Genomic DNA, 14668 nt, shown 5'->3' on the forward strand with positions numbered 1-14668 from the left:
TGCCTCCCTTGGAAAATTGCTTCAGTATATCTTTATTCATCACAATCTCCTGCAACATCAAGATCCAGGTCTACAATGCAGTCATCATCCCCATTCTTTTCTACAGATGTGAAACATGAGTGACCTATCATTATCATCTCAGGAGCTTGGAGAGGCAAAACCAATGATGCCTCAGGAAAATCCTCCACATCAAAAGGGAAGGTGGCTGCACAAATGCCAGCATCCTTATTGAAAGTCAATGCTATCAGCATGGAGTCTATGATATTTCAGCACAAACTTCACTGGACAGGATATTGTGTGCAGATGCCTGATTCTCAACTCCCAAACAAGGCACAGTGTGGTAGTGGCTCAAGATCTCATGGTGGCCAGAGGAAATGCTGCAAGGACACATTGATGACATACCTCAAGAAAACAGATGCCAAGGTCAAGAGCTGGGAGGAGCTGGCTGCTGACTGACTCCAATGGCATTGCAACTTCAACCAAGTGGCAGCCCATTTTGAGGTAAAGCATTTTACTCTCTAAGCAGAGAAGAGCAAGTGGACGAAGGAAATAGAGAGAAATCTTGACCTATGGTTTACTTTCCTTTGTGGAAAAACTGTGGACAGGTCTGTAGCTAAAGGATTTGACTCTTAAGTCACTGTGAGATGCATCAATGAGCTATGGTAGAGGTCATTGTCAAATCAAGAGATTGCCGCTGCTGCCAATTTAGGGGAATAAGATTAAAAGACATTTACATCCAACCTGAAATATAGAAGTCATCTTATTCCAAAACTGTACTGAACACAAACTGCTCATTTTATTAGGCTCAGATATTAGGCCTATGCAAAGTGGCTAGTATTCGCTTCAGATGTGGCTGATTCTGGGAACAATAATTTGAATCAGTGATTTGAATCACTGTCCTGAATCAATTCCCCGCCCACTCTCCCAGCTCTGCAATGGCTACCCCACCCACCCCAGCTCCCACACTTGGGAAAAAACCCCGCAGACTCACCGGGTGCTGCTGGGTGGGGGGACAATCCCCACTGCACCCCACTGCCCCATGCTGTATGGGGGGGGGCTCTGCTTGAGACCTCCAATCACCCCCACTGTCCCAGGCCCCCCATGGCTGCCCTCCCCACCCTAGATCCAGCCCTTTAAGGGGAAAAAAAAACACAACCCCCCCACTCTCTGTTCCTCACTTACACCATGTGGGGGGCTTTTCCATGAGCCCCCCAAAGCTGGCTGCTGCAGGGTCAGTGAGACCAGGGGGTTTTCTTGTTGTTTTTTCTTAAAGGGTCAGAGCTGGGGCTGGCAGGGCAGCCATGGGGTGGAGGCTAGGGGAGTGAGGGGGAGTCAGGGAGCTTGTGCAGAGCCCCCCACACAGCAGGGGGCAGTGGGGATTGCCCCCTTTGCTGGGCAGCACCCGGAGAATAGGGGCTGTTTTTTAAAGCTGGGGTGGGTGGGGCAGCCATGGAGGGGGCTGGGGGAGTGGACAGGGAGTGGGGCCTGTCAGGGCTCCTGCCATGGTCCTCTCCTCCCTCCTCCAGCCCCCTCCCCACCTCTACTTACCAGCTCTGAGTCTGGCTGCAGCTCGCTGCTGCAGCCATGGGGAAACTGTCCAAATCATCAGAGCTCTCCAAATCTTTTCTGAAGATTCGGAGAGCTTTGAATTGATTCGGACCTTTTTATTGGTCCCCTGATTGAATTCGGATTTGGAGATTCAGCCATTGAATCAGGCCGAATCTCCTCCAAACTAAATCGGCACCTGAAGCTTTGCACAGCCCTATCAGATATGAGCTAAGAATGGTACTACAGTGCATACCATAATTCGGCATTGCAACATTCCCTGATGAACTGATGAAGTTTCTCCCATTGGTGGTACTGAGGGCTCCACACCTGACAATGTGATTTTATTATCCTTGTTAAAGAGAAACCTTAGAATGAATTTAGGTTTTTAAAGTAGGCAAGTTTTATATCTGCCAGTTTTAATGAGTGGGTGCACCTGCTATCTGCAGTCTGGGATATCACTGGATCCCCCACTGCTGTTAAGTGATCATGAAGTAATTCTAGATAGCATTTTTCTGTCACTGTCTGGCAAAGAGATTGGGAAGGATTTTTGGCCCTTGCTACTGCCTCTGGTGTCTTTTTCACCTCAAGATTATATAATATCACTGTGCTTTACATGGGGCTGCACCTTAAATCAGGCTAGAAATTAAAGCTGGTAAAGAATCCATGTATCTTCCAAGTCTAAGTATAGAAAGCCAAAAAGCCCAAGGCTGAATTGATTCAATCTTCGCAGGTTAGTCTAAGCCACTTAGATTGAACTTATAAGCAAGTGAAGAGACATTCACATTTGGTTCCAGAAATGCAGCCACATGCCTGCAGTGGCCCAGGCCAGAAGCTGGGAGGTGCTGAAGTATGCCATGGCTGGAGCAGACAGCTTGGGCTAAGGCTAGCCTGTCCACCCTGCGAGAAGGAGTTTGGACTGTGACTTAACTTGAATTTGAAGGGGATCTGGGATAGAAGTTCAATAAACTGATTTAACCTAAATCAGTTATGTCTGACACTACATCCATCCAGATTTATTTTAAACTGGTTTTAGTAATTTTGAAAGCTGTTTATGTGCACTGAACTTCTGTTGTGTTACAGATTTGAACCGGTTTCTGATCACTTATACCAGTTTATGTGCAATTTCTGTCCCTAGCCCCATGGGTTTGATTTTGCTCTATTGAGGTCCACAGAAATTTTGTCGTAAATTTCAGTGGTAGCTGGTGACACCAGTGTTCTATGATCTTTACTGTCTTCCTCTTATACTTCTCATTTTGAGAGAAAAGAAAAACTAAATAATGGGGTTATCTTTCAGCAAACCTCCAACCCCTATTTCAGCTCATGCTATAATGTTCTTCAATTATGATTACCAGAGATGGAGCCTCTCAGCATACAAGAGAGATCTACCTGTAGATTCTGCAAATAATTTTCATTTTAAGCATGAGTTTTTCCATAATAGGATCTTTCAACATGGAGATATGTTTTAAATTTAGCCACTACATCTTACTTTTTGACACGGGTGCAATGTCCTTAGGAAAGGACCGGTACTTTTTACATGCGTTTTTATAAGTCAAAATAAATAAAATATTACAATCCAAATATACCAAAGAACTTACGTGAATCTTATTCATTATATCATTCCATAGTACTTGGACATCAGGAAGCAAAACCACCCAGGTACTTCAGTAACACTCTAAAAACAAATTCAGTGAAAGGATAATAGGAGGACATAATAGAACTGTGTCACAGGATAATCATGTCTAACCACTACATAAATATGCTAGATAAATATCAACACAAATATGTGCTTTTTCCAGAAAGGCACAATTACTGTGTAACTTTTTTTTTTTTTTTTTTGCTTCATGTGTTTCACAGAAGGGAAAAAAAAAGGATTTTTTTGTTGTGTCTTGCAAAAGAAATCACACATAAAATGACATTTGCCTTCCTTTTAAGAGAAATTATAACTCCAAAAATCATGACATTTCACACAGTTGGCAAACATTGCTAACTTCTCTGGCTAATAAAGAAAACAAAAACAGAAAATCCCACAAGAACCAGAACACAAAGGGTTCATAAACAGACTTAATTTATTTTTAAAGCCTGCTATCTAATCTCCTTCTCTGTCAGTTTTGAAAAGCTCTACTCTCCCCAGAAGTATCTCCCAGGAGCCCTTCCATTAGTGGCTTGCATGAGATTTAGTTTAGTCATGTTTAGAAGTCCATAGGAGGAGAGGACACTCATGACCTCACAAGGCCATGCCTAGAACATTTTTCATTTGAGTATCTCATAGTAGTGGAGATATTGCAGCATCCCTGTGAAACAGGTAGTAAATGATTGTTATCTCCATTTCCCAGTCAGAACACAAATAAAGTTAAGCGACTTGCTCAAACTGAAGTCATGAACTAAATGTGCTATAACTCCCAAAAACTACTAATGCTGCCTCCATGAACAAATATTCTTTGACCAAAGGCATAACCAGTACTAACTTTGACTTGTTTTCACAATGCAAGAATGAAAACATGCCAGTGGAACCCTACATAATGTCCCAGGAAATAATCCCTTGTCCCTTGGTGTGGTATAAAATACTTAAGGGAGGCTGGGCTAGGTAAGGAAAAAATAGGACCATAATCCAAACTTCTGGTCCTGCACTAGCCGTTGTTGTAAGGCAGTGTAGAGGGAAGTAGGCTACACTAGTATTGGCACTATACAGTGTATAGTTCCTTTGCATACTGTGGAGATTCAAAGAAGGTCTGTGTCCCATGACGCACAAGAGTTCCCCCAGACAGAGCAGCTGTGCACTTTCACCAAGTGATGCTGGTGCTTCAGGGGCACAATCTAACCCTAAATGTTGCTATGATTCTTTTGCTTACATTCAGGATATTGAAACCAGACCATGTTACAAGGATGTTATAGTTAAAAGGTTTCTGCAAAGAGGTATGTCTTGTATTGTCATTGGAAAGTGTTAAGATCCGTGGTTGTTTTGACTGTTAGTGGAAATTCTTCAGGGTTTACAAATGTTTGGCATTGCATTTCTGCTGGGAGGCTGCACAAGTGCTTTTAGTGCTTTGCTTGCAAAAACTGTTTTATACTGTAGCACAAAATCTGCAGAGAAATTGAGAATCTTGACTTTATACAGATCCTGCAAGAAACGGACTTTCTTCTGGTTGTAGTATCATGTTTATTTGTTTGTTTGTTCTTTTACCTGGATCCTTACTGCTGAATGAATCAACTCAAATTTATAATTCTTCACTAAGGCAAAAGTAATACAAAGATTCTCTTTTTTGGCATGTGTTCAAACTAAGTTGGGCTCCATCCTTGCTGCTTGCAGTTTGTTTTTCTCTTTATGTCCTTTTACTCACGCTGTTCTAGCCATGGTTTCAAAATATCTTCCTTTGGAAACATAAAAGAATAATCTGCAACAAATGTTTCTCATTATATGAACTTGGGTTCATGAAAGCTTCTATTCTCTTTCTATATTTTATTTAGTTAATCTATAAAGTTGTATATCTATCCTGCCCTTTTTTTCCTGAGTTATATATGCAGCTTCTGGGGGATTAGAGCTGTATTCCTTGAGTTTTTTTTATGGTTCAGGTTAAAACAAAACCCAAACTAATAACTACTAGATTTCATCAGAACTTTTGTTAAAACCACACAAAGGAAGAATTTCTTACATAATGTCAAGACAAAATCATACATCAGACCAGGTTGGCTTATAAAAATGGCACATGAACATAAGCTTAATTGTTATTTTAAGTTGGAGCAGTTTGTCATAGACCAGTAATGTAACTTGGGGTGAGGCAATCAGGGCACCAACCCCAGTCCCCAACTCAGAGTGGGTGTCAAAACTATGCAGTGTACTGCATAGTAATAATTTTACTGTCCCAAATGCTGCCTCACATTTGGGTGACCACTGGATCCTTTGAGGTGCTCCCTTCCACAACATGTCAGTTAGTGGGGCTGTGATGGCAACAAATTGTTGGATGAATCACCGATTGTAGCTTAAATAACTTCACCTGAAGTTTGGTTGCTGGCACTGGAGAGTTCACAAGTACCTTTACTTTGCCTATTAGGGGCCTGATCTTGCCATTGCCCAGTATGTATACTAGATATCTATTCTCTGTGCAGCCTAGGTGACATTTAGCAGGGTTGGTCATGAGGTCAGTTGAGTGTATTGACCTCAGCACCTCTCTCACCCACTGAAGGTGTTGTGCCCATGTGTTGGCAGATATCACTACATTGTACAGCTAAGCAGCTGCACATGCCTACTGTGGGTGGAGTATTTTGTCTATTAGATGTTGGAAGGTTGCAGGGGTCCTGTGGAGACCAAAAGGTACAGTTCAAAAGTGGTAGAGTCCCCAGAGTGTTTCAAAGGCTGTGATTTCTCAGGACACTGGGTCCAGTGGTATTTACCAATACCCTTTGGTTAAATCCAGGGTGGTTATGTACTTTTCATTGCATATTCCTCCCACCGTTTCATCTATTTTGGATATAGGATATTCATCACACTTTGAAACAGTATTGATTTTACAAAAATCAGTACAAAACCAGATGGTGCAATCAGACTTTGGCACCAAAACAGTTGAGCTACTCCACTCACTGGCAAATACCTGTATCACCCTTAGATACAGCATCTTCTTAATCTCGTTTTACCATTTCTCTCAGCCATGCTAGAATTCTTGACTATCCCTTCTGAACTGCACAGCTCAGCTTGAGGACTATCTGGTGTTCAATCAGTGTAGTTTTGGCTCCCTTTAACATCCTCCAGTAGGTTTTTTACTTCAGCCCACTGAGTTGAGGTCAAAGCCTCCCCTAGCATGAGGCCAGCCTAGGATTGGGGGGTGGGGGAGGGACGGTTTGAATCCTCAGCCCAGCTCCCAGCAAACAGGTAGACCCCATACAGACTTCTTGGACCTTCTAGGGCTTCAGCAAGTTGATGTGATATATCTGCGAACCTTGCTGTTTCTCAAGTAGGCAAACTTCATAATTCACCTTGTCTACCATCCACAGGACCTCAAAAGGGCCTTGCCATTTAGCTAGCAACTTAGTCTCAGAGGAGCGGAGAATCCTCAACCAAAGACTCTGTTCCTTGGTTGATAAATCCAGAGTTGGACATTTTTATTATACTGCTGTTTCTGCACCTGTTGTGCAGTCCCAATATTTACTTTTGCAAGGGCCTAATACTTCCCGTAGCTTCAGGACATAATGGACTATATTTTGTGGTGTTGTCCCCTGGGCCTGCCAAGATTCTTGTAAGCAATCTAACATGCCTGGGGGTTGCTTCCCATACAATAATTGAAATGGTGAAAAGCTCATGGGGGACTGTGAAACCTTTTAAATGGCAAACAATAGTATACTAATAATTGGTCCCAGTTCCAGGCCTCTTCTGAGACAAATTTTATGAATATCCCCTTCAGTGTCCAATTAAATTTTTCAACTAATCCATCCATTTGGGGGTGATAAATTGAAGTCTTTACAGAATGGACCTTCAATAAGCCCTAAACTTCTTGGAGTAAGTGGGACTTGAAGACTGTGCCTCGGTCAGTCAAAATCTCTTAGGGACTGTCCACCTGAAAGAATATCTGTAATAGCTCAGAGGCTACAGTTTGTGCTAAAGCTGAGCAAATTGCCACAGCCTCAGGGTAGCAGGTGACATAGTCTAAAAGGACAAGGATGAAATTGGACCCTCTTGAACTGGGCTCTAGTTGTCCCACCAAGTTCACTCTGACCTACTCAAAGGGTATACTGATCAATGGAACAGGTACTAGTGGGGTCCTATGAGTGGGGCAGGGGGTGACCAGCTGGTATTCGGGGTAAGATGCACACTAGTTCTTGATTTCTTAATATACCCCAGGCCCTTTTCCACATTCTCCATCATGTGTAGCAGGTTGTTACTTCTTTAGCCAGACCAGGAGTCAGCCTTCCCCCTTTCCTGCCTCAAACTAAACAGGATAACAAAACATCAACAACTCCCACCCTTGCCTCTCCTATCCAGAGCTTCACCACAGTGTTTCATGTTGCCTTTGTTTTCAGTTTTCTGTAACACATTTGAACATTGATTTGAATTCTCAAACCTAGTTGGTTGAATGGATCCATTCTGAGTGTCAGTGACAATCATGACAAAATTCTGAAGGTAGCTGTTGTGTCTGCCAAAACGCTACCTAGGGTGGCAGTTCTTGATCTTGTTAGACTCAAGACACCCCTCACTAAACTCAAGGCACCCCTTGGAAAATGCCAGCTCTTGGTTTCCTTTAATTTTTGTGACCACAGAATATAGAATAATTCTTCTATTTCAGAAAGTACTCAGAAAGACCCCTAATGGACCAGGTGCTTTGGATTCCTATAGGAAATCTCTAGGTTTATCATGTTTGCACACCTAACAGAGCTCATAGGTGCCATGACAGCCTGGTTGAGAATCCGTGACATAGAGGCAGTTGCTAATGCAAACTGTGGTGGAGTAGAGGATACCAGATCTTGCTTTTAATGAGCTACATTTGGTACATGAAGAAATGTACACTGTTTCCAGGTTTTGTAGCGCTCCATGCTATGCTAACTAGACTGAGACAAGTAACCAAGCTAACTCATTTAAAGATAGATGAGGTATCTCTAAACAGTGCTGTAGTCTGCAGGGCTGGTGTAGCCAGAGAGACTTTCCTAATGGTCACAATGTTCATTTTACAGCTAGAAGCTGGCATCAGTCAAACCAAACTTTCTCATTAGATTGATAGTTCATTACAGTGGATTTCACTTGTGAAAAATAAGTGTACTCTGGGCAAGAAGGCCATCTAGACAAAACAGTTTCCTATAAGCAACCCACCTTCTTTAGAGCTTTTCTGTTCAATTATGCCATTTTGTGGCATAATAGTGGCACAATTGCTTTGTGAAGAATAGAACTGAACAAGTTTGTATTGTTTGTTTTTGGCAAATAGTTTATACATAAAATAATATCTTTTTGGTCAAGTCAAAGCTCTTTGTGGAGGGGACAATACCACGAGGACAAATTTACCACCAGCACAGGAGCAGCGAGAAAAGCGGCAGAAGCAAAACGCTGCTGGAGATCAAAATCGCCTTCTGGTGCTGGCATGGACGCATTATGTTAACACGTGTCGCCAGCGATTCACTGGCTGGCACTCAGGAAGAGAGTTAAAATCCACCCTGACTGACATCTGGGGAAGACCAGAAGCGGATCCTCCCAAGAGGCCGGAGTGGCGGGGAGAGACTGTGTGCCCTTTCAGGGGTGATTGGTGGCAACCCAGGGAGTTTGGGTGCCTGATCGGAGCTGCCTCAGAGGAGCCAGGATACATAACTCTCTAGCAACTGTAGATGCCAGATGACAAAGACAGAGACTGGAACAGCGGTGAGCCTGTGGAGAGAAAAGAAACAAAGAAGTGGTAAATGCCGTGAGTAATCCTGGGGAAGGGTACCTGGGGTAAGGTATGCCCCAGGGTAAAAGAGGAGGCATGTCAGGCCAACTTTGAGGCCTCAAGAAGGAATGTGAACTCTCTAATGAGACAGTACACAGTCTAACTTTGACTTTGAATAAACAGGGGCTATTGCCTGGCTGTGGTTGCTAGCTGGAAGGCAGGCTCGGCCAAGACTTAACATCTCATTTGGTTGGCATAAAGCAGGGTGTAGGGGAGGCAGAGGCAGGACCAAAGGCCTTTGTGTGAGCACCAACAGAGGCAGGATCAAATAACTTCTTCCCATTAAGAACTATTCCAACCAAGTCATGGCAGGGGAGACTCTGTGGGGACCTTGAGGACTCACACCATCAGGCAAGCTGCTGACCCACAAGGAACAGGAGTGCCTGACTGGCTTGAGATGGTGAAGTGCTTGAATGGGCGTCATGGTAAATTACACTCCTAAAACTGGGTTTAATTTGGTGAGTAATTTATCTGTGATAAAAATGAAGAAATTAAGAAACTTTGAAATGCATCATTTGACCTACTGTGACAAATTGTATTTTCAGGTGGATCTATAAAGCCACTTATGCATTATTCTCAAAACTGGAGTGAGGAGGGGAAGGTTGTAGTGCCTCCCTTCTAGCCTGTAATCCAGTTGGTATGGCACTGTCCTGAGCCTTGAACCAAGCGCTCATGTCTTTGCTCAGAATCAGGAAGAGGGATCATTTGAACCATGGTTTTGAACACACCAGGTGGTGTTCCACCTAGTGACGTACAAGGACACCAGAAATGCTGCTGAAATGTTTCATTCAACCCAAAATGACTTTTTTTCTTTTCACCAAAAATTCAAAAATGTTTCGCATTCCTGGTCGATCTGAAACAAAATCTTGTTGTTGCTGTTTCAGTTGTGGTTATATGCACAACCCTATTTCAGACTCTCTTTGGTTACCCATAGCCACCTTTCCATTACTACTCTCCCTTAAACAGGCTGGAAGAATGGAACACAGGAGCATGCATCCAGACTTTTACTACCACATAATGTACCTGTGAAAGTAGCATCAGTCCCACAGACTGGAAGCACAGGAAATGCAACTCAGTAGTTTGCATGAGACAGACAGGAGAGCTTTCACAGATGCTGCAAGGTAGGTAGCTTGTTATTTTCCTTAGAAACTGATTAACACAATAAAACAATTTCAAACCTTCATTAGCTCTAATAGTCTTCTGCCATCTTCATGCATTCATGTACTGAACTGTGTCCTGTATCTTAGTCATGGTAATACATAAAGACTTTGTATTGGGGAACACTAAAATAATGACAGTTCTCCCTAAGGCAAAACTATCTCCCAAGTTTTAGAACTCCTACCTTCCCCAAATACAGACCTCCTTAGACCTAGTTTTACTGTCTTAGTCACAAGACTACCCTAGTTAGATTTCTGAGGTACATCTATTATTTTTAATTGTAGCCCTTGTGCTTTTAAGTACCTTGCTGTTAAACTAATCCTTTGCTCACTATGCTAAATAATTAGAAAATAATGATTTAACAAACCCTGCAATGGTACGTAAACATGACCAAATGGATATCGGGTAGTACCACTTAAAACTGACCTATGAGGTGTTGTGTCAACAAGTATATCTGTGGCCTGTTCCCTCTTCATTGTAGTGTATCTAATACTTTTGTTGCTGTAGCTCTTGGTGTGAATGTAGTTTTGATTATCACTTAGGATCCTATGCCTGAGACACCCAGGCCAGCTGTGCTGCTAGAGAAGTGACATCGTGGGAATCTGTAACTGCAGCTGACATGACTGTGATATCAGTGCTGCTTTAGGCTTTGCAGTGCACCTCCTGTTAGGGTCTCATCTTTTTCCCACAGCAGGCTTCATAGCCCATCAAATGTCACTAGTCAGGTGAAAATGCTGTTCAGCATTTTTTCCCCTCCCCTTAATACAAATTTGCTCAAGTAAAAATATGTACTGTCTCAGAGACTTACATGGGTGTGAAAGGCTGGATGAAATAAAGGCTTTCTTCAGGTTAAAAAAACAACAAACTAGTTATGTGACATTCTCCGATTCCCTGGAGACCTTTTTGCACAAGAGATGGGGAGAAGCTTTATACGCTCTGGATACAGAAACAAAGGAAAAAATTAAACCTGTGTAAATCATTGCTGTGGCAGTAATTGGGTGGGGTTTGAATAAATAAGCAGGTACATACCAAAGGCAGTCAACGTCAAGGGAATACCTCCAGCTATGGTCTTGTCCTGTTTCAGAAGCTAAGCAGATTTGGGCCTCATCTGTGTTTAGATGGGAAGCTTCCAAGAAAAACTTAGGTGGGGCAGGAAGTGGTGAATCAGGAGGTGATGCTTCCGCCTGAGGCAGTACAGTAGTGAGCACTGTTCTGCAATCGTTGCCATGTTTGGATGAGTTAAAGAACCTGAGCATTTCTACAAGTTGCAACTCTGGTGTCACTGGATGGGTGTTTGCCTCAGGGATCTGGTGAAATACTGACTTGATAATCCACCAAATAACAATATCACAGTGGCTTCAGTTGGATGAGGCCTTTCTCTTACCACATGCAGGCCATGTCTACATTGGCTCCAGATTATGCTAGGGAGCACCACAGTGGTACCTGCTTAGCACTGCTCTAACACTCTTATGTTCCACCTGTTTGGGGGTGAGCAGGCACAGAGAAGTCATGCTCCACTTCACTGAACAACCCCCAACATGTGGCCATGCCCCTCAATCCTGAACTCTGACTTTGTGCTGGGTAAAGTTGAGCTGGATTGAATCAGCCCCAAACTTGGGGGGAAGTTTCAGTTTAGGCCAGGGTCCCATGGTTAGCTGCTGTGTCTGTAATGGGCCAAAGCACAATCCTATATTTAGCTACCTCAGAACAGAGAAGCTGTCTACACAGCGGTGGCAGTGTGCCTTGGATGGGCCATTCCCGAGCATGCCCCATCCACCTGCTCCTGCACATGCACTGAAAACCCAAGTAAGCATCATTGAACACGTTCTGGGATTATACCCCATGACAGCTTTCAAGTATGCTGGGCATGAAGGTCTCAAGGCAGACTGTAAAGACTGGCCCACAGCATACAATATTTTAACTTTCCTAGCATACAATATTTTAACCTTCCTAACACTACAACAAGCAGCCAAGTTCACTTTCAACCACTGTTGAGTAAAATCACATGCCTGGCCTAGCATTGTTGACAGATTTTTTTTCCCCCCTGTGAGTAGGATCTTCTTTGCTTGTATAGGCATCTACTGTACATGCCTCCTCCTGTGTCAGATATATCCTTTTCTTAACACAAGATTGTTTCTATCCTTGCTAGTGGCTTCCTGTCCTATTATTCATCAGGAATTGGAATACAGGCAGAGCTCAGCTTTGTTGTGCAGGGACACATGCTCTTCCTGGCTATCTCCACCAACAGTTATCATCAGAAAACTTGCTTATTGGTGAGAAGGTCTTCTCTGAGGCTATTATTAATACTATCCTAGTAATCAGTGGCTAACATGTACTTGTAAAGTACTGTAAAGTTAAAGGCAAGATGGTACCTTCTCCAAAAATACTGCATTAACTCTGCCCTTTAATAACCCTGTCAATGATTATTGTGAGTGTACTGAAACAGTGTGATTGTGAGAGTGATTCTGCTCTCCACAGTGCATTTAGTTTTATCTGTAACACTGACTCTGAACTTGGAGTCTCGTCCTAGTCCCATTGAAGTAAATGAGATATTTGCCATTCATTTAAAAAGAGGAGTTTCAAGTATTTTCTAAAATGCAACACAACTTTCTACTTTCCTGACCAATTTGCCTTATATGAATTTACATATTCCTCTAGATCAAAGGCTAAATTTATTATAAGTGACTTAGGACTATTATCACAGCATAGCTGGCTTTCTTTCCCAAAGGCAGAAGCTTGGTACTTTGAAAATCAGATCCTGGTAAGGTCTAAATTTAGGTAGCCAAAAATGAAAATATCTAAAATCAGTAGCTGCTATTTGCTTTTAAGGTAACTTGTGTTACATTTTATAACAATCAGGTAGTTGAATAGGTAGGTGCTTTCCCTCCATGCTATTTCCCTTCATTAAAGGAGAAGAGGACTATTGCAGTTATTTGTTTTGGCCTTTATTGCAAATATGAATGTCAGTGTCAGACAGCCACAAAATGCATGATTACATTATCAAATTTAAGCAACTGAGTTAAGGAATTTGAATACTCAAAACCAAGTTAAATAAAAATAATGAAAAATACCCCCTCCTATGAATAGCTTTGGTCCTCATTAAAGATTAGTAGTTTTGTGAGATGATGTAGAAACGTTCCTTATTATCACAGCTTTATTGCCTACCTCTGTACATCTGTTCCAAAATTCGTATTGAAATAGCCAGACATTTCAATAATCCAGTGTGGCTTGGAATTTTCATGATGTTTCTGGTGCATTAAAATCTGGTTGGAAAGCTGGTACTTTTAAATTTACAATTGCACAGACCGTGCAACATCTGGGTAGCTTTGCTCTATTGCTTTCCCTGTTCCTTTAAATTTAGACTGAAGTTATGATGTGCATGAAAGGTTAAAGACCTTGTGTGTGGCAGGTGTTAGTTCAAGCTGACAAATTCAGTAATATGTTCATTTTACTTTGATATGGGTTCTTACCAAATACATAAAACTTTACTTCCAGCCTTTGCAAAACAGGGTTTTTTTTAATACCAACAAACATACCCGAGGATCTTCTGAACTGGGAGAGATTCTCAAGGTATTCACAGATTCATGAAACCGCTCTCTAGAATATTCATCTTCTACTTGTTCCTACCGAGTGAATGCTTTGTACTCCCTCCTCCTCCTCTCCCCACTGGGGCAGGTACTTGTAAAATGACCAGAGAATCAAGTTGTCTATAAAGATGATATTAGTATGCCAGGTAGCGAATTCTTTACTCATTTTGACTTCAGTGCAGTAACTGTTCACTGTTGTAAGCAAGGTGTTAACAGTATGGCTTACTCTGGTTATGCACATAGATAGGAAGAGTCAGATTTTCAGCTGATGTAAATAAGCATGGTTTCATTGAGTTCAGTTAAGCTTTCTTGATTTACACTAACTGAGGCTCTGGCTGGTATCATAAGCCACTTCCTTCCCTGAGACGCATGATTTAAGCCCATTATAGGCTGTCTGTCAACGAGAACTGCAAACTCTAATCTGAATGTCTTCTTTTATTTGTAGTTCTGTAAAATTCTCTGTTCTTAAATACAATAGAGAATAAATGTTGGCTGTTACCTAGGGGAGGTGGAAAGGTGCTCAAACTTGGGGAACAGGGAGAGAAAAAAATGGTTTCTCTGTCCTCTTTCTAACAGCCAAATCTGCTTGATGGGTCTGTGGAGGTTTTTCTCTGGCTGTCCATGTTTAGTGAGAGAGAAAGGGGTATTGGAAATGCCATATGTGTGCATATGTCAGTGTGTATAACTAAATCCGAACTAATGGCAGCTTCCTAATTCCTGTGAGTACCCATAACCTCCACTGTAAAATCTGTTGGAGGGCACTTCCTAGACAAAATGCTGATTAAAAGTCAAATCTAAGGAGTAGTGGAGTTGGGTTTGGTTTTAGGGTTTAAGGTGGTTAGATTGTTATTTTGTTAGGATAGGTTTGATCAAACTGAATTTTCAACCTGACCTTCTGCTCACCCCTAATAACTTCCTGGTTCCTTGGTCAGAGAAAGATTTATGAGCAAGAACAAAGAACGATGTGTCTGTCCC

General features: G+C 42.2%; 1 long non-coding RNA gene across 1 annotated transcript in view; it reads left to right on the top strand.

Moving 5' to 3' along the window:
• The window catches only part of LOC132246625 (uncharacterized), a 34322-nt gene extending 22629 nt beyond the window's left edge, over positions 1 to 11693 (top strand). Inside the window, exons 3-4 of the long non-coding RNA XR_009457997.1 lie at positions 9915 to 10069; positions 10649 to 11693. This is a non-coding gene — a long non-coding RNA (uncharacterized LOC132246625). The remainder of the gene's footprint in view (positions 1 to 9914; positions 10070 to 10648) is intronic.
• The last annotated feature ends 2975 nt before the right edge of the window (positions 11694 to 14668 follow it).

This window comes from Alligator mississippiensis, chromosome 1, assembly GCF_030867095.1.
Source record: "Alligator mississippiensis isolate rAllMis1 chromosome 1, rAllMis1, whole genome shotgun sequence".
NCBI classification, from domain to species: Eukaryota; Metazoa; Chordata; order Crocodylia; family Alligatoridae; genus Alligator; species Alligator mississippiensis.